The sequence below is a fragment of the Macaca thibetana genome, chromosome 7 (assembly GCF_024542745.1).
Source record: "Macaca thibetana thibetana isolate TM-01 chromosome 7, ASM2454274v1, whole genome shotgun sequence".
NCBI lineage: Eukaryota > Metazoa > Chordata > Mammalia > Primates > Cercopithecidae > Macaca > Macaca thibetana.
The window spans coordinates 47,456,863-47,476,311 of NC_065584.1; the positions used below are offsets into that span (position 1 = coordinate 47,456,863).

Below are 19,449 nucleotides of genomic sequence, written 5' to 3' on the forward strand. Positions count from 1 at the left end.
ACAAAAACCATCCAGTATGCAAGTAAGCATAAAGAAACAAAAGCAAGTAGACTGGAGAAAAGATACACACAATGCAGATCCAACAGCTTAATTAGCACACTGTAAATAAGAAAACCAAATAATGGAGGAAAAATTAAATTTCAAAGACAGAAGAAATAAATCATAAACTAAGGACTGAACTTGTTGATTGAATGGCATTTATCGAATACTAGATACATTTAGTAGAAACTGACCAATACCAAAGCATAATCTGAAGATTATGAATTTTAAGAATTCAGACAAAATAAACATGCCATCAGCTGGGCGCAATGGCTCACGTCTGTAATCCCAGCACTTTGGGAGGCCGAGGCAGGGGGTCACCTGAGGTCAGGAGTTCGAGATCAGCCTGGCCAACGTGACAAAACCCCATCTCTACTAAAAATATAAAAATTAGCCGGGCGTGATAATGAATGCCTGTAATCCCAGCTACTCGGGAGGTAGAGGTAGGAGAATCGCTTGAACCCAGGAGGTGGAGGTTGCAGTGAGCCTAGTCACACCATTGCACTCCAGTCTGGCTGACAGAGCAAGACTCCATCTCAAATTAAAAAAATAAAATAAACATGCCAAAAAAAAGAAAAAAAAAAGAAAAAAAAGAAATCAGGCTGGCCCCAGACTTCTTTGCAACATCAGATGATAGGCAACGAAGTAATGCCTATAAACGTTGAGGATAAAGAGGTTTTATTCCAAGAATACTATGACTAGCAAGGTTGTCATTTATATGTAAAGGCCATAGGAAGACATTATCAAATATGCCAGCCCTAAAGTAATGTTATCCAAATTTCATATCTGAAAAAAAAGAAAAACTATTTAAAGATAGATTCATGCAATCAAGAGACTAATCAAAACCAAGAAACTAAAAAATAAAGATGTCAGTATAAAACTACTTTGCTGTGGTCAAAATACACTAGGCAAAAAAGATACTAAGAATTGCAATTTCAATTTCAGACGAAGTAAATCACAAGGAATAAAGCAATAAACAGAATAAGAGCCATGTTTTAAATTGGTAAAAGATGTGGTCCAAAATTTCAAGACTATATATTCTGTTCAAACACACTTAAAACATTAATTGAAAAATCAAACATTGGATTATATGTTGGAAAGAAAAGCTTATAGATTTCTAACACACTCCCCCATCCTACCCCACAGACCAAAAAAAAAAAAAAAGAAAATAAAAATGAAATGACACATCTGACTTAATACATTAACAGTAGATATTGATAATGTGTACAGAAACAAGAAAACCTCAAACATCTGGAAATTGCTTTAAAAGTAAACTTTGCATTGAGTTTATACATTTCTCCAGTTTGCACTGAGTTTATATATTTCTACAATTATAGAATATTTAGAAACAATAATGAGAAAAATCCCCTATCAAATTCTGAGATGTGACCAAACCTTATTAAGAAAACTCACATTTAAGCCAGCAAGTGTGCTGAAAAATAGGAAAAAAAATTCACACTTAGTTTAAAAAAATCAGTATACTAAAGAATATCAGTATACAAAATATTCAACCTAAAAAGAAAAATGAACCACATACACATACAAAATAAAATAAAAGCTGAAGGATTATGTAAAATTACAGAACATGTTATATGTGAAAAAAATAAAATAGGTAAGCAACTAAATAGTCTAACTAAAAAAATTATTTAAAATTAGAAGCCAAACAGGCTATACTCACCTCACAAACAGAATTTTATTGTTGTAAAATAAATCACTCTGTACAATTCTCTGTTGATAAATTCGAAAATATGGAGGAAAGTAACAGTTCTTGGAAAATAATTTTTTGTTTTCAATTAGTGCTAGAGTGAAGACCAGAAACTTGGAACAATATGAGAAAGTTATTAAAGAACTATTCCTCAAAAAACTCCAGAGTTCCTGAAAAACAAAATGCAGAAAGACTAAAGAACCAGTCCAGGTTAATAGAGACCAAGGAGATCAAAACAAACTGTAATATGTGATTATGGACCAGCTTGGATGAAGGCAGAGGGTGAAGGAGTGCGGTGGGGAAGATTGTTATAAAGCACATTACTGGGACAACTGATAAAATCTGACTATGGGTCGTATATTAGATAATAGTATTGTATGAATGTTAAATTTCCTAAATTTGATAACTGAACTACGGTTATGTAAGAGAAAGTTATAGTTCTTGTTCTTAGGGGGCACACATTTAAATATTTAAGAGTAAAGGTTCATGATGTCTGTACTGAGTCTTAAATGGTTCAGCAAAACTAAAAAATAACAAACTGTGTGTGTGCATGCCAAGAGAATATGAATACATATATGCACATACACAGGGGAAAAAGTTTGTAAAACAAATGTGGAAAAATGTTAATAACTGGCCATTTAAATAAATATGGAAGTTCATTATATTATTTTTGCAAATTTTAAATTTGGATTGTTCTCAAAATAAGCTATTAAAAATAAAAGTGCATCAGGCAAGATTATTTCAAAACAGGACCTTTCAAGCCTTAAGGAAGCATGTAACTCTCAAATTAAATTATCTAGAGATTACAGGAAAAAAAATCCAATTCTTTTTACAAACCTATCATAATCCTTCTATAAAATTTGACAATGACAGCACTAAAAAAAAAAACCACAGTCCAAACATACTCATTAATACAGATGCAAAAACACAAGTAAAATATATATTACAAATCACCAAATAGGGTTCATTTTAGGAACATAACAATGAGCCAACATTAGGCAGCTGACTAATATAAGTCATCTTTGTAAAAGTTTAAAAAAATTCATATGATCATCTCATCATGTTCTAAAAGAGATTTGATAAAATGTATTCCTTAATACTTACTTCAAGCCAAAGAGGAAAAATCTCAGTACTAGAACAATTCCCAGGAAAGGAAAAAGAACAAGGAAACCAGCTCTTATCCCTGTAACTTAGCAATGTCTAGAAATAATGGTTATTGAGATAAGCCAAGGCTAACAAAAAGAGGCATAAAATTATAAGATCAAATTATTATTTGCAGTTAATGACTACATGATGGCAAACTCAAAACCTGAAATGATAGGGAAAAAATACTCAATAAGATTATCTGACTATAGAAAATTATATATGAAAATGATTAACAGTAATCACTTAAAAAGTTAAGAGAAAACAAATAAAAGTATATTTAAATAAATAACAAGAAATAGAACCTTTTTAAGAGGGCTTCAGAATAAAACACACTTTTTTTTCTTGGATAGGAAGATTCAAAATTGTGAAGATGGTTATCCTCCCTTTATTAATCTATAAATTCAATATAATCACAACTGGACCTTTTTGTTCCCAGACCTTGATTAAATAATTTCAAAATACATATGAATAAATGTGAATAGCCAAAACAATCCTAAAATCATGAGCATCTGCAATACCTGATACTTAAACTGTAATTTCAAAATTACAGTATTTAAGAGGCAATACTAATGCAGGAATAAACTGATGAGTGAAACAGAACTGAGAATCCAGAAAGAGCTCTCTGGGAACAGAGATTCAATAATGGGTGTCTGAAAGCTGATCTTTTCCGCTTCTGCCCTCCAGTGGTGGGTAGCTGAATCCCTACAACATCACACCTTAAAATAAATACCAAGAGATTAAAAGCTTGAAGCGTGAAGTATTAATAATAAAATGATACCAGTAGATGTAGGCAAATATTTCTGTAATCTTACAGTAGGAAAGGACTTTCTAAGGATGACAAGACTGACTTCAAAGGAATAAGGAAAAATGACTCCAGAGAAAAAAACTTCTACACTATAAAATAAAGCTCATTAACCTGAAAAGCAAACGTCTTTTAAGTATCCGCAATATATACATAAAAGTTAATATTACTACAATATACAAACAGCTATTTTAGAAGACAATAAAAATGAACACTTTAAAGGAAAAGAAATGGGCAATGAATGTGAACAGGCAATTAAATAAACAAAAGAATATAAATGGCTAATAAATATATGGAGCAATGATCAATCATGCTAGCTACTAAACACAAATTTTTTATACATTACCTTATCAAAGATTAAAAAATTGTAACACCCAATATTGTCAAAGGAATAAAAAAAAATACCTCTCATAAGTAGGAGAGTAAACTAGTATCTTTCTGAAGGGTATGTAGGATATACACTGATTTTAAATGCTGACTTCTGCTAAGATTTGAATGTCACCTCCAAAACTCATGTTGAAATTGAATTGCCATTGTGACAGTAATAACCAGTGAGTCCATAAAAAGTAACTGGGTGATGAAGGCTCTGCCCTCAAATGCCCTTATCTTAGGAGTGAGTTCCTGGTAAAATGAAGTCTGGCCCCATCTTGCCCTTGTTTGCTCTTGTGCTCTCTTGCATTCCACCACAGGATGATAGAGCAAGAAGGCCCTCACCAGATGCAGCCCCTCAATCTTAGACTTACACCAGCCTCCAGAACCGAGAGCTAATAATAGAAGTTTATAAACTTCTATTATTAATAAATTACCCAGTCTGTGATCTTCTGTGATAGCAACACAAAAATGGACTAAGACAACTAACTTCCAACCAAATGGATCTGTATATTCACTTTTGAAATGTACTTCTGTTCCAAACACTTTAATATATGTTAAATATATATTAACTATACAAAAAAATACTAAAAAAGACCAAGCCACTGAACTCTTTAAATACAAAGCAGTTTGTTAAGCTACAACTGTGAGCCTTCTGGGCTCAAGCAACAGAGATGGCCAAAAGTCTACATCCTGTAGGGATAGTAACAAGCACTAAAAAGGTACCCATGCACGGCTGGGATAGAACCTCAGGCTCACTGCTTGAAACCAATACCTAAGGTGGAGAGGCTCTTCCAACCTATGAAAGGAGCCAGAAAAAGCTACTACTAACCACTGCATGGGGCTATGGTTTAAATGAAACTATGTGTCCAGTGAGAAGAAATATAGATCTTAGTTTGTGTTTTATTCTTGGAAAGAGAAGCCTCATCCTGATGTTACCAAGAATCAAGGGAATCAAACCTCCAACATAAAGATGTGGTTTTAGATGGAGATGTAGGTGCATGTAAAACCACTGGATAAGAAGAGTGAAAAAGAAAACAAAACAAAGAACTTTCCAGTCAACAGGAGACTGCAAAAGCAAACTCAGAACACACGAAGAAAACTAAACTAAGATGAACAGCCAATAAAATCAACAACTGTAATTCATTCTAGAAGAAAAAATGACAATCTGAAAATAATTTCAAATGTTAAAAGGAAGCCATAATAGCCACTAAGGGGAGAAAAATTAAAAACAGGCAGAAATCAAACCAGAATAGGTGGCTGCTAGAGAGACAGCCTGAATATTTTTTTAAAATTCACTGAGAAATAAAAACTGAAGCCACATAAACTCTAGCTGGACAAAGTCAAAGTGTGAATTAGTAAATTAGAAAATGATACTGAGGATCCACCTAGAACATAATACAGAGACTAAGAAGGAATATTGGAAAACAAATATTCAAAGATATGAAGGCTAAGGAATTTTCTAGAAACAAAGAAAGGTATGAGTCTTCCCATCAACAATGTATTTCAAAGAGGAGCTATAGATAAAACAACATAGTTAAGCATAATTTAGAAATGTGTTTAGAATACCAAGTATGGCAAAACAAACATTAACATGTCACACTTACAATATGCAAGGCTCTGTTCTAAGTGCTTTAAAACTTAATCCTCATTACAACCCTATGACACAGATACAATTTTATCTCCATTTTGAACTTGCCCAAGGTCACACAGTAAGTAGTGGTGAAATAAAGAAATGCAATCTTTTAAAAAACTACCAGAAAAAAAAAATATTACATACAGAAGCATAACAATTAGGCACAGACCAGACTTCTCAGAGATTCAAGTTTGCCAAGTTTCACAAGACAATGAAATAACATACTGAGGGTGCTGATGGGAGGAACCCTATCAACCAAGAATTCTCTATCCAGCTGAAAAACAAAGTAATGCATAAAACATACTTTCACACAAAAACTAAGGACATTTACAAGCCAACCTTACTAAAAGGATTACTAAAGGATGTACTTCAGCAAGAAGAAAAGTGGACTCAGAGAAGATGCAAGGAACAATAAGTACAGAAACTGGTAAAAATACTGGCTAATTAAACAATTTATTGAGTATAAAAAGGAAAATGAAACTCTTTTATGCTAAAAAAAGAAGTGGAAATTAAATTGTAAGCAATTATACAGAGGATGGAGAAATGTTCAGTTTAATCAAATGTTAGCTCATTAAAAAAAAATCACCAAATACAAAAACAAACTACCATAAGTACAACTTCCTAAGGACTTCTGATGGAATTAGCAAATATTTAAGATATTATATCTATGGACAAAATGCCCGACAAGGTATTTTTTGAAAACTAATGAAAAATAAGAAACTATAAAAAAATTATCATGCAGACCGAGAAAGAAATATTACTTTCAGAAATAAAAACAATTGGCTGGGAGAGGGTGAGTGTTGAAAAAGTACCTATTGGGTACAACCTTCACTATCTGGGTGATGGGTACACTAGAAGCCCAACCTCCACCATTATACATGCAATATCCATGTAACAAGCATATGCACACCTCTGAATCTAAAAAAATAAATTTTAAAATGTTGATATTAAAAACTCAAAAGGGTGAGTTACATAGATTAGATACAAATGAAGTAAACTAGGCAACTGAGTTGAAGAAATAAAATAATAAAGTTGCCATTTGGGAAGTGCTCAATAAAAAAGTAAATACATAAAAGTATGTTCACTTCAAAAAACCTACAAAGGCCAAGGGAAAGGGGAAGACAAAAAAGAAAATCAAATTCTCCAACAACAGTAACATAAATGGTCCATAAAAGTAGGCTCTAAGAATTTAAGACCTGCACATTAGGGTGCCCTTGAAGCCCAGGAACTTTTTTTTTTTCTGAGATGGAGTCTCCCTCTGTCACCCAGGCTGGGGTGGAATGGCACCATCTTGGCTTACTGCAACCTCCACCTCCCAGGTTCAAGCAATTCTCCTGCCTCGGCCTCCTGAGTAGCTGGGACTACAGGTGTGCACCACCACATTCAGCTAATTTTTAAGATTTTTATTAGAGATCGGGTTTCGCCATGTTGGCCAGGCTGGTCTTGAACTCCTGATCTGCCGACCTAAGCCTCCCTGGGATTACAGGCATGAGTCACCACACCCAGCCAAAACCCAGGAACTATTAACTTATCTCTCTATTCATGTCAATTCCCTGCAACATGGCTAAGGTAGTAGTAAAGTTTAACATTTATTGTACTACGAGAATCAGAAAACATCAGCAAAATGATAGTGCCTAAGTAGCAGAGCTTACTTTTGTTTAACAAATACTCTTCTGTTATCTCATATTTTATATATTTATGATTTATATTTAAATCACAGCAATCTTTACATCCTCACATCTTTAAAGGTAGAAGGGTTTTGTTTTGTTTGTTTGAGGCACAGTGTTGCTCTGTCACCCAGGTTATAGTGCAGTGGCACGATCACAACTCAAAATTATAGCCTGGAGCTCCTGGGCTCAGGTGATCCTCTCACCTTAGCCTCCCAAGTAGCTGGGAGTATAGGTGTGCCACTACATCCAGCTAATTTTAAAATATTTTTTTGTAGAGACAAGGTATCACTATGTTGCCCTGGCTGGTCTCAAACTCCTGGGCTTGAGCAATCCTCCCGCCTCGGCTTCCCAAAATGCTAGGATTACAGGCTTGAGCCACCATGCCTGGCCAAAAGTTTTCTATTAGTTTGCGGTTCTAGAAAGTCCCTACAATTTCCCTCAGCACTAAAAATATTTTCACAGACTTCTATGTTTAAATACTCCTCTAATAATACTCAGTCCTGTAGATTAGCCAGTTAAATCAACAAATACTCTTGTTTCTCCTATAATACAGATCATCTATAAAACAGGAAGATTTACATAGAGGAAATCTTTTATAAGAAACGAAAACAAATTATATATACACATTTTGTAAACTTGGTTTCCGCTACTATAAACATTCAGATAACACATTTTATCTATTAAATAATGAATATCACTCTGAAGAAAATATAACCTATCTTTATCACCTGTTCCCTAAAAAATTAAGTATAAGATATTGTAGGCAGTATTTCTGATAAGAAACTGAATATAGAATTTAAAATATATCATCATCCTAGCAGTCAAATAGAGGTACCAACAGTCTAACAATGTGTATTCCCCTCCCCCTAAATTTCCAGTCTGCTTATTAAAGGACTTTACTGACTTTACACCTATATGTGATTTATCACTCTTCTTGGGGCACTTTAACTGAATGCCCCTAAAATCTCAGTAACAATCCTGATCTAATCAGAAAGCCTTTGACCTATAAAATCAAGGTATGATTTTCTTTGGAAGCTGCGATTTCTCATTGAGCTCCATTTTCTGGCTAAAAAGTGAACGACGCAGCCCACTGAATCTGACAGCACCTAAAATAGGATTCTTCCCCTCCTACTTGGAGCCGAGGGGGATAGTGCCATTTAATCCTCTGGAAGATTTATCTGAAAAATAATCCCAAGGTGATATGGGTTTCCTACTCTGTACTGGTTCCAATCTGAAGATGTTAGAACAAACCAAAGAGAACACATGATTATCGTTCAGCTTCAAAATTCCTACACACTGTTCCAGAAAGAAAGTATCTTAAGGGTATTAAAGCTCATCAGAAAACGAGGCTATCCTTTGTGCTTCACTGACATATGCCTAAAATTCAAAATTCAGTACTAAAAGTTTTAAATATTTTACCTATGTTTTACAACATCTTTGTCTTTTATTCCTTCCCTCTAGGTTTTATTCTCTCTTAAAACAGCCTCCAAGTTTTATTCTGATGCCCACAAACTCAGTATCCTTGAATTTTTAATGTCCCTTTCTAATCCTGCTCTTATCACTTTGCCCCTCCTCAGCCTGAGCAATCTCTTCTTCTATATCTCCTTTCTTGCTTTTAATTCTTCCTCATTCTTGGACTTAGTAGGGGATTAAGAAGGTAGACTCTAGGCAAGCCAGATGCAAAGGTAAACATATCTCAGTAAACTCATGCAAGTCTGAGTTTAAGACTTAACTGGTATTTACGGGAAGCTGAGAGGCTGCTGAACAATTCACAGTGAAACACACCACTAGGAGTAAGGGCTAATGGTACACATTCTTTTGAGTTATACTAGTAAGGAGTCTGGTTCTTGGTTTAAATTGGGATGCAGTCTCTCAATTACTTAGTACTTCTTCCCAGTCAGACAAGAATTGTTATTTAAGTTGTAAAAGAAAGCTAACTTAATCATAGCTATCTCATGAGGCATACAATACACATGTAAATGAAAAATCACTAATAAAGTTACCTGTATTCCATTTATATAAATATCTAAACTAGACAAATCTATAGACAGAAAGTAGATTAATGGTTGATAAGGGCTGAGAAACTGGTGAATGGGGGGTGACTGCTAATGAGTACAGGGTATCTTTTGGAGGTGATGAAAACGTTCTAAAATTAAATTGTGTTAATGGTTGCATAAGTCTGAATATACTAAAGACTACTGAACTGTAAACTTTGAATGGATGAATGTTATGCTATGTGAATTATAAAGCAATTTTAAAAGATTACTATGATTGTATGATTTTTTAATCAATATTTTACATAAAAAGGTTAAAAAACGTAACTATGGATTATATATAGCAGCATAAAAAATACTCATGCTGTAGTAAATTTTTTTTCAAAGGTTAAAAAAGTTATCTGAAAATTTCTCAGCCGACAAATATTTCACCTTATAGCCTTGAATATTTACTTCACTTTTTCGGTTAAATATTTACTTACTCTCCTTCAACAATAAACTTCACCCAAATGAATTCTAATGCAAATGAACTGTAACTGAGTTCAATGTGCCCCAAATTAAGACAATACAAAATTTCAAAAAGCAAACCAAAATCAACCAACTGAACCAACTAAAGTAAACTGGGTAAAGCTCTTCTATGCTAAAGACCAATTTTTTTAACCCCAAAATTATTCAAAAAATAATTAGTCTTTGCTAAATCAGTTAAAATATAAAAGTACTCAAACCATACTCTGCACAGATACTGGCAGCAGTTTCAATCTCACAAAGTGCAAGTGAACACACCTTGTCACTTCTGATGTTCTTCATAGGTTTCCTGATTTTTTATTTAATGTATCAACATCTTCTAGTTGTGCTGTGATCTGAAGTACATAATCCGTAAACAGTCTTCTTAAATTTCTATAAAGGCATGTATTACACAAGTTTTTAAAAGTAAACTTTGTAAGTATATAGTTGCTAGAAAAATATCTAAGCTAAATTTAGTTGGAGGGCTCTAGTGACTATAAAAATTAGATACTGACCTATTTTCACTACAATTATAGTACAAGCAAAATACTAAAAAGACTTACACGGCATAGAACTATTTAGTTTTTAAAGTTTTTAAGAATGCTTTAGCATTTACAATCTCAATTTGCCTCATCTGTTAACTAATTCAGATTTATCAGTTTTGAACAACTTGTCTTACTAGTTACGGATAACCTGTCTTACTAGTTTTGGATAACTTGTCTTATTCAAGTTATCCAAAATTGAAGAGGATTCAATTCCTAGTTTGCTACTTTTAAATCCCTGCATAGTTGAGGATTTGGACTCAGACTAACGGAGAAAACAATAACTGACTTCCTGACCCAATCTAACCTTTTTTCTCTCGCTTAAAACTAATAAACAAAACCCCTCACATAGAGCATTTACAAATGTTTGCTGGTAACCTTATATACTTAAGTTGAAAGAAAGGAAAAATATAACTTATTAAACATTTAAGATGGTAAAACATTCATTTATATACAAAATACATGGGGATTCTAAATATTTTACATATATGAAATGTCCCTGCTGAAAAAAATGACCAAAAGCATTTGCCTCTAACAGACTTCTGTTGATATAATCTAACATTTTTCAAAATAGAGTCACTCACTGCGTTCATGAATTGTGACATGAGATGTTTTTTGTGTAGGAAGATAGATGCTGAGGAAAGTAAGAGAGAAAAAAACCTTTTCAAATGAAAGTCTATTTAATAGCTTAAAAAATGTGTAACCACCTACCTCCTATACTTGAATAGCCACACCCCAAATCACATGGCCCAAAATGAACTTCTCAACTCTCGCCACTTCTTAGTTTCACGTCTCAGGAAACAGATCTATCCTTAGTCATAAGCTCAAAGAATCCTCTATTTCCCTTATCACAGCACTTACCTGGTGAATTATCTCTCACTTTAGATTTTAAGATCCAGGAGGAAGAAAGAGATCATGTCTTTTTTGTTCATATTTAGCACATGACACTTGACGAATACATGAGACAAATGAATAACAGCCATTATACCCTGGCTTCTCCCTTGTCAACACTGATTATCATCTATGTAGGAAAAGGTATTTTCAGAGAAGCTGGCCTAACAAACTGTATCCTACCATTTTCCATCTATAGAATACATGGTTGTCTTTTATCCCTACAAAAATATCATAATGGATTTCTAAAAAGAAAATATTGGACCCTAAAAGAAATCTACGGCTTAATCAAAACTTGATTTTCACACTACTGTTCATCAATGACTTTAAAAAGTTTATCGACATCATTAGAGACACACTCCCATTATTGAAAAATGCCACATAACGAAGGGAACAAAAGAGAAAAAACGTAGTTATGACATATTTTCTTTCCCTGAGCTATTTATTTATTCATCTGCTCATTCATTCAACATTCATGGATGGATGTTTTCTAAACTTTTCTCTATGCAAGAAGCCAAGTATAAAGTAATTCAGACACAAACAAATTTCTGGGAGCTGGGAAATCCATTTTCAATGTATTCTAGCCAAAAATATCTCTAACTTAATCTTGGAGTTTTACCACATAAAACAAGTAATACTATTTACACTTACAGAGCTACTTATTTTACTGACTGTAGCAAACCAAAAAAGATCACACTAGAGGGCTGACTAGCTGAAACACCTGCTTACTGTATCAAGCAGCATTTATGCAGAAAGAGAAAATGAAGATGGCAGATACAGACTAACAGGGTAAGCTGTGGGTTGACCACAAAACAAAAGCTGCCACTTCTAAGATTGGCCCTTTGGCATCCAAAAGGGCCGTACAGGCTCTCAGAAAGGATAATACCCTACTGCTTTACAAAAAAATGAAAATTTTATTTACTATCTACTTAACATTCTGAGGCATGATGGTATACTGCAAAGATGTTTTTCTAAAGCCTGGTAAGTTACGAGATTCTGTTTGGAAAACAAAAACAAAAAAATATATAACCATACCTTATCTTTTATCATTCACATTTTCATTTCTGAATTTTGGTAATAAAGGTAAGCACACTTCATCTTTATACACACAGTACCAAATTTGATGTGATCCTACCAGTCACGCTAAAGAAAAAGGTAGTACTAAGAATCCAAGACATTCAAAGTTGGCAATGAATTATATTCTTATTCTTTGAAACGGTACAATATACAATTATTAAATAACATATTCTTTAAAATAATTAAGCCACCTAAAGTATAATTAAAAAAAGAATGTTTACTTACATCCCTGCCTGAGGTGGTCATATCATAGATGAATACAAAACACCAGCCTAAATTTAAAGTGAATTATACATGACCCATGCTTTCTCATAGTCTGTTATATTTCCAGCTCACATTCAATTTTCTGTCATGTGTTTATCAGAAAATGAACAGGGAGACTACAAAAATTTAACAGTCATATATTGATTATCTCTTTAAAATGAATGAAACAAGACCTGTTTTTAAGGAATTTATTTTCAATAAACACTGAAGTTTCCATTTATAGTATAATCTCTATTGTAAACTTAGGTAGCTTGTGTTTAAGACTATCTTCTTAGACTCACTATTTCATTTGAATAAAGGATCAGTGAAATAATTTATATCAGTGGGTTGCAAAGTAGTAAACATGAATAAATTTTAAGTCGTAAGAAAAAAGTGTGTATGGCTTGTAGAACTAATTGTATTATGGCCATATCATATACCTTTTTAATATTAAAAAATGTAATAGCTCTTCTTGGGGAAAATTTTTAAAGGGAGCTAACATATGATAACATACTTTTCAAACTTAGTGTACATTGCCACCTCAAATCCCAACTCAATCACAAGATTCACTCTCTGGGTACAATGGAACAATAGTCATATCCTTCATGTACAAAGATTTTCTGACCCATCCCAATGGCCAAGAGACTTACTTTCAGCAGTAGCAATGAAACTGCATGGATCAACCGATTACTTTTGAAAAGTCCAAGGACATGTATTAAGGCTTCTGTAACTAGATCTGAAACTCTTGGCAAATAACTGCTCTGTTTCAATTTCCTCATCTGCTAAGATATAGGTAGTAACAGCATCTAGCTCATAGGGCTGCTGTGAAGATTTAATGAGATAATAATTGAAAATTTATTATAATAGTCCCTGGTACATAAGTGCTCAATAATGATAGTTATCATTGTTAGTTGCTAATGTCAAGGTTAGGAAAACATAAGAGACACACAAAGAATCAAGAGGTCTCATTAGCATTGTTCTCCAACAAATGGATCTAAGCAGGCACTGACTGATTATATGAAATTATCCATTTAAAAAGCCAATACATTTTACTATGTATTTTCTTTTTTTTTTTTTTCTTTTTTTGAGATGGTGTCTTGCTCTGTTGCCAGGCTAGAATGCAGTGATGCGATCTCGGCTCACTGCAACCTGTGCCTTCCGGGTTCAAGCAATTCCCCTGCCTCAGCCTCCTGGGTAGCTAGGACTACAGGCGCATGGCCACCATGCCCACGCCACCATGCCAGGATGGTCTCGATTTCCTGACCTTGTGATTCACCTGCCTTGGCCTCGCAAAGTGCTGGGATTACAGGCGTGAGCCACCACACCCGGCTTGTATTTTCCAAACACTGAAAATAGTCTAGCATTTTGATAAGCTTGAAAGTCTAGTTTAGAGGTTTATTTGAACACAGAGTATGCATATTATTAGATACTTGTTGGATTCAAATTAGGTCAGCTGATAGTTATCTCTCTTTCACACATCATCTAATTCCTGTGATTCCAAAATTCCTCTCTGGTTAAAAGGACACAAAGTTCACGATAATATTTGCAAATATAAAATACTCTGAAAAGAGATATGTGATTATAAATGTCCTGTTAATCCTCAAAGCCAAAATGGAGGAAGTTAAAATGATGCCTGCAGGTCCAGAATCAGTCACCCTAGTCTTCTACATCAATATAAGAACACTGCCACACTTCAGATTTGTATTATCTTCACACTTAAATATCCAGGTTCGGAAAAAATAACACACAGGAAGCGAGTCAGAAACGTCTGCTACAATAAAGCTTGTAACTACTCCTACTACCTCCTCCTACAACAATCACTTCCACTCCAAGTAGATTTTGCTTAATATTTACCAAATATCTGACTGTCTACTATCCATAAAGCACTGTGATAGCCGCTAGCCTTTGGGTAAAGTAAAAATTTATTTTTCCCTTTAGAATTAACTAAATGCAGTTATAATTTAAACACAAAATACCTAAAGTTAAAACATATGACAGAAATAATACACAGACATTGCTTTAAGTACAGAGAAAGGAGAGATTAAACACTCTGGGGGTCAGAGACGACTTTGTGGAAGAAGAAATATTAGAAATGAGCTTTGCTTAAAGAGAAAACCAAAGCTGGAGAAAGAAAGAAAAGAATTCCAGACTGCACATTAGCAAGAACAAAGATCCATGGAGAGAAAAGAGTGTGTTCCAGAGATAGCAAGTGTATTAGTTTGGTTAAAACAGATTAGTCTTGAGGTCCAATCATGGAAAGTGTCAAAAGCCAAACCAAAAATTCTGAACTTTATTCCAGAGGTAAAAGGGAGTCACTGAAGTATACTGAGAGAAACAATATAATGAAAAACCATATTTTAGAAAGAATGTTGATGGTTAATAGAATGGGGGAGGAGATGCAGCACAAGATGGTAGCAGGAAAGAGACCAGTTGGAATGCTAATATCTTGGTTTGGGTCTGCAGTAGTAAGACCTGCATTATTCCAAGAAAATTTTTCAAACTTAACCTAGGACTCACATATAAAGCCTTAATGCCTTTTATAAAGACTCCATTTTTAAAAAATGGTAATAACTGAGTTAATCAGAATGATTTAGTTTCCTTACTCTCTTGCATCCTTTCCTGTAGCAATGATATCTTCCTGCTCATTTCTCACCATAAACTGTAACTCCCCTTCAAGATACCAACCCTTGTCCTTCCTTACTGATCATTCTAGCCTGAACATTCACCTTTGCTTTATTACTGTTACTCTTTATCCGCAATTTAACCATCTATTCCCACCTAATCATTAACTCCAAACCCTTGATGTCTTGCCAGCTTTGCAGAGCCAAATAAAGCTACTCATACTCAACTTTCTCTTTCTTCTATTACCTCTTAACTTTTAGTCTATTAAAATGCAAGTGCTCTAAATTCCTAGAGTTTACAATGTCTTCTAAATTTTCTACTCAATCTCTAGTTTGGCTTCCAGGCTCACTGCAAAAGCTATACTGAAAGACAACCCTCTCATACTAAGCAAGTCTCTATACTCCTAAGTATCTCAAGATTTCATATACTCAATAAATAATAACAGCTACCATTTATTTGGCACTTTCTTCATGGTAGAAAATATCTCAAGTGATTTATATAATTATTTTTTAAATCTTCAAGATAACCTTACAACAAAAGTATTTCCATTTGACATAAAAAACAAACAAACAAACAAAAACAGGTTTAAAGAAATCAAGTAGCTTACCCAGGAACACCTGGCTAGGAAGTAGGAGAACAGGGACTCAAACTCTGTCCTAACTTTCAAAGGTTAGTTTTATCACCATGTCCACCATGGGGCCCTTCAATGTGGCTCTACTGATTACATCTGTTCAGAAACATTTCCCTAGATCCTTCATTAAGGATATCAACCACTGGAGAATTAACATGGATTCCATTCCTTAATCTAAACAATGGTAGTTGAAGACATAAAATGTTTAGCTTCGTTAACTTCTGAAAAACTTTGGGAATGAGAAAATGAACTTAATTTCTTAAATCTTTTCTGAATGTTTTAGAAGAAAACATTAAAGTCTTGCACTGGAAGACTTTACATAAACTTACATGGACTTGCTTAACTCTAGGAATCTATGAATCGTGTTAATGTTTAGCTTTTGAAATTTTGGTTCCTGGTAACAAGGAGGTTCATCTAATTGTGAAAAATCCACTCAGTAATATCTTGAAAAATACTTTTATATCTACCCAGATCTGATCCTGGCATGTTATTTAGGTTCTCTGACCCTGTATTTCCTTATTTATAAAATGAAGATAACATCATATATTTTAGAGGGTTATGGAAAAAAAATTAAAGCCTAACACAAATAAATGACCAAGAAAGTATGGCTTTCATTACTTTCTTCTGTATCTAAAAGTAGTTTAATCTCAAAAGATTTTAATTCTAAATCTTATCAGCCACAAAAACTAATCGTGTTTAATCCAGATCTTAAATACGGATACTACATACACTTGGTCAATGGATTCTAAATGAACATATTAAGAATTATAAAAACCAAAGATCCCTCCTTTATCACATATTTACTCAAGGAAAGCTTAAAACATCTCTAATATTATAAAAACAGTATCAGAGTCTAGTTTATTGATACACATTAAAAGCCTGTACCTTTCCTCAGTTTCTTACAAAAATTATAAAGTCTATTACATTTCAGATAAAGGTATATAGAAACTTGCCTTTCTCAATTGTTTACTTTCTGTAGCTCTGACCTGCCACAGCAAAAGAAAAGCCAGGTTATGAGATTATCTAGGTAGTACATGGATAGCTAGGACATTCAAAGGTCAAAATCATCAAATAATATATTCTGGAGACTCAGAATGAAGTATAAAATTGTTATGTAATATGGAGAACATAAGACATTAGAAAGAGTGAAGAGTAAAGAATATAATCTTTTGATTTTGATATAGGTTAACCCAAGTTTATTTCATATATGAATGGCTAATAATCCCAGGTCAGTTAATTTATGTATCTTGGCTAATAGCAAAATAATAAACACAACTTAATTTTAAAATTTGTTATTTGAGATGGAAGACAGGACACACTGTGACATAAAATTACTACCCAACATAGAAGACGACACAACTTTTACCCAGTTGCCTCACCATACCTTCTCCCCTTCTCCAAGGTTTATATATTTCACAGGGCCATGCCTTGTTTTATCTTCTTGCTTAACTCTTACAAAACCCTGCCAGGGTCAATTTTCTTACATGGCCGTCTCTTTCTCCTGATTTGATTAAGGATGGAAAGTATTCAAGAGTATACTGACTCAGAGTCAGGTGCCCAGGCAAGAGTTAGATAATCATTTGAGGGGATCATCAAAATATCACCTTGCTACATTATTTCTACATGACCATAGATTTACATCTTAAAAAATTAATCCAGTTCTCATGGGCATTTCAGAGGTAACAAGTTCGTTGTGGATATATGCCACTCTTTGATTAAAAATTACAAATAAGCACACACACAGTTAAAGCAAAATCAGCTGTACATTCTACTAGCTATTAGAGTAAACAAATGGCCTAGGTATAATCTGAACAAACTCAAAGACTATAGGTATTTAGTAACTGCTTAGCAATATTTACCACATGACAAAATGATGTTGCCATAGATTTCTTTCAAAAACAAATGAGGTATTACAGAATTTTCAAAGGTTTAACAAGACCCAGCTTGAAGTGACAGAAAAAACCTTCATAATGTATTTTTATAATATCCTTCACATCAGACTACCAAGGGTCCTGTGCTTGTTCAAACCTGTAGTCTCAACCACCCTCTGTCTCCCATGAAATCTCCATCCTTCTCCCTCTCAAGAGTTTCTCTACACATCCCAATCCCAAAAGAAAAATCAAGAATAGCTTACAAGAATAGCTTTTCTAAAGAACCATCACCAACTTAGAATTTGTTAAATAAAACAGAACCGAGAAAGAAATCCAGCCTTAGAACACCGAAACATCTAAGTGCCTCACACATAACAGGTATTTATTTGGCAAAGGTATGTTGACTAGTCACACAATATTGATAAGAAAATTTAAAAATGTAATAACTGGACAGTACATATGATAATCTAATCTGCCCAACTGGCTTTACTGATTTGGAAGCTGAAACTCAAAAGGTTAAAGGACTTGTCCATGGACACAGATATTTTGGAGCATAGCCATGACTAAACAATCCTTGTCTCCTACTGCACTGTTCCCTTCAACAGGTCATATACCTCAGTCCATCATGTAAAAATATACAATATGTATACAAAATACATAAAAAGATACAAACAAAAAGGAATTTGATGACTATTATTTCTCAAATATAATGGAGGTAGTTAACTTCAAACATTATCAGTCTTAATATACCTTTCCCATAATGTAATTACTTCACTGATCTAAAAATGTTTTATGATATCAAATTAAAATGTCTTAAGCAACTGCCATGTGGTGCAGGAAGTTCATTATAGTTTCAATAATGTGGTACTGCTGTAAACTTCCAGGTTAAAAGTAATCATCCTTAAACGACTGAAAGTTTAATCAGATACATGTAAGTTACACATAACAAGAACAAAACTGTAACACTTGGAAATGTTACTTTGTGCTTCAAATTATTTATTGGTAAAGAAAGCATTAAGTCAATAAAAGTAACATCTAAGAACAGAAAATCTCCTTATTTTCAATTTTCTCATTTGTAAAATAAGGAGTTACAGAAAAACAATCTTTGGAAAAGGCCCAATATGTAGCAAGATAAAAGTATAAAAGTGAAGTATTTCAAAGAGAGTTGGGGACCAAACTCTGCTAAATTCCTGAGTGCTCTGGAACCCTAAGTCTCAGCAGAGTGGTGTTTCAACAAATCCCTCCACTTTTCGGAGCGAAACACACTCAGTAAAGTGGTTGTGTTTAAAACCTCAACGTGCAAGTTTGAAAAGACTGTTTTACACAACAATGTTTAAAAATTTCTAATTTATCTCAATAATGTCAAAATCATTTCCTTTGAGAAAATGACACCTCTCTCTCACACTCTTCCAACCACTTCTTGAAACACATTCAGCTCATTATTCCAATTAGCAGGAAACTCGGGTGAGGCGGGGGTAGCACACAGATCCCATGGCTTGGACAACTGAAGCATGACCTTTGTGGATTTATAAGTACCATGTGGTGTTTGAGGAGAGAGAAGAAAAATACCTCAGGTGATGAAATTTTCAAAACGTATCTAAAACTGCAGTTGGTAGAAGGCTCTCCACAGCCAGCTGTCTTTCAAGAAAAGGATCCAAGTTTAATTAAAATCTACAAGCAGAACAGAACCATACCTCAACCAAGCTC

The 19,449-nt window shown here is 33.9% G+C and overlaps 2 protein-coding genes across 4 annotated transcripts in view; one reads left to right on the forward strand and one right to left on the reverse strand.

Moving 5' to 3' along the window:
• DHRS7 (dehydrogenase/reductase 7) overlaps positions 1-19,449 on the forward strand; it is a 977,513-nt gene that overhangs the window by 846,195 nt on the left and 111,869 nt on the right. The window lies entirely within an intron of this gene.
• PPM1A (protein phosphatase, Mg2+/Mn2+ dependent 1A) overlaps positions 1-19,449 on the reverse strand; it is a 52,538-nt gene that overhangs the window by 28,691 nt on the left and 4,398 nt on the right. Inside the window, exon 1 of one of the 3 annotated variants that reach the window (XM_050797808.1) lies at positions 1,718-9,653. The exons of the other annotated variants lie outside the window; for them this stretch is intronic. The gene's annotated coding sequence lies outside the window, so the exon portion shown is untranslated. Of the gene's footprint in view, positions 1-1,717; positions 9,654-19,449 lie in introns of those variants that run through there. 3 annotated transcript variants of the gene reach the window in all.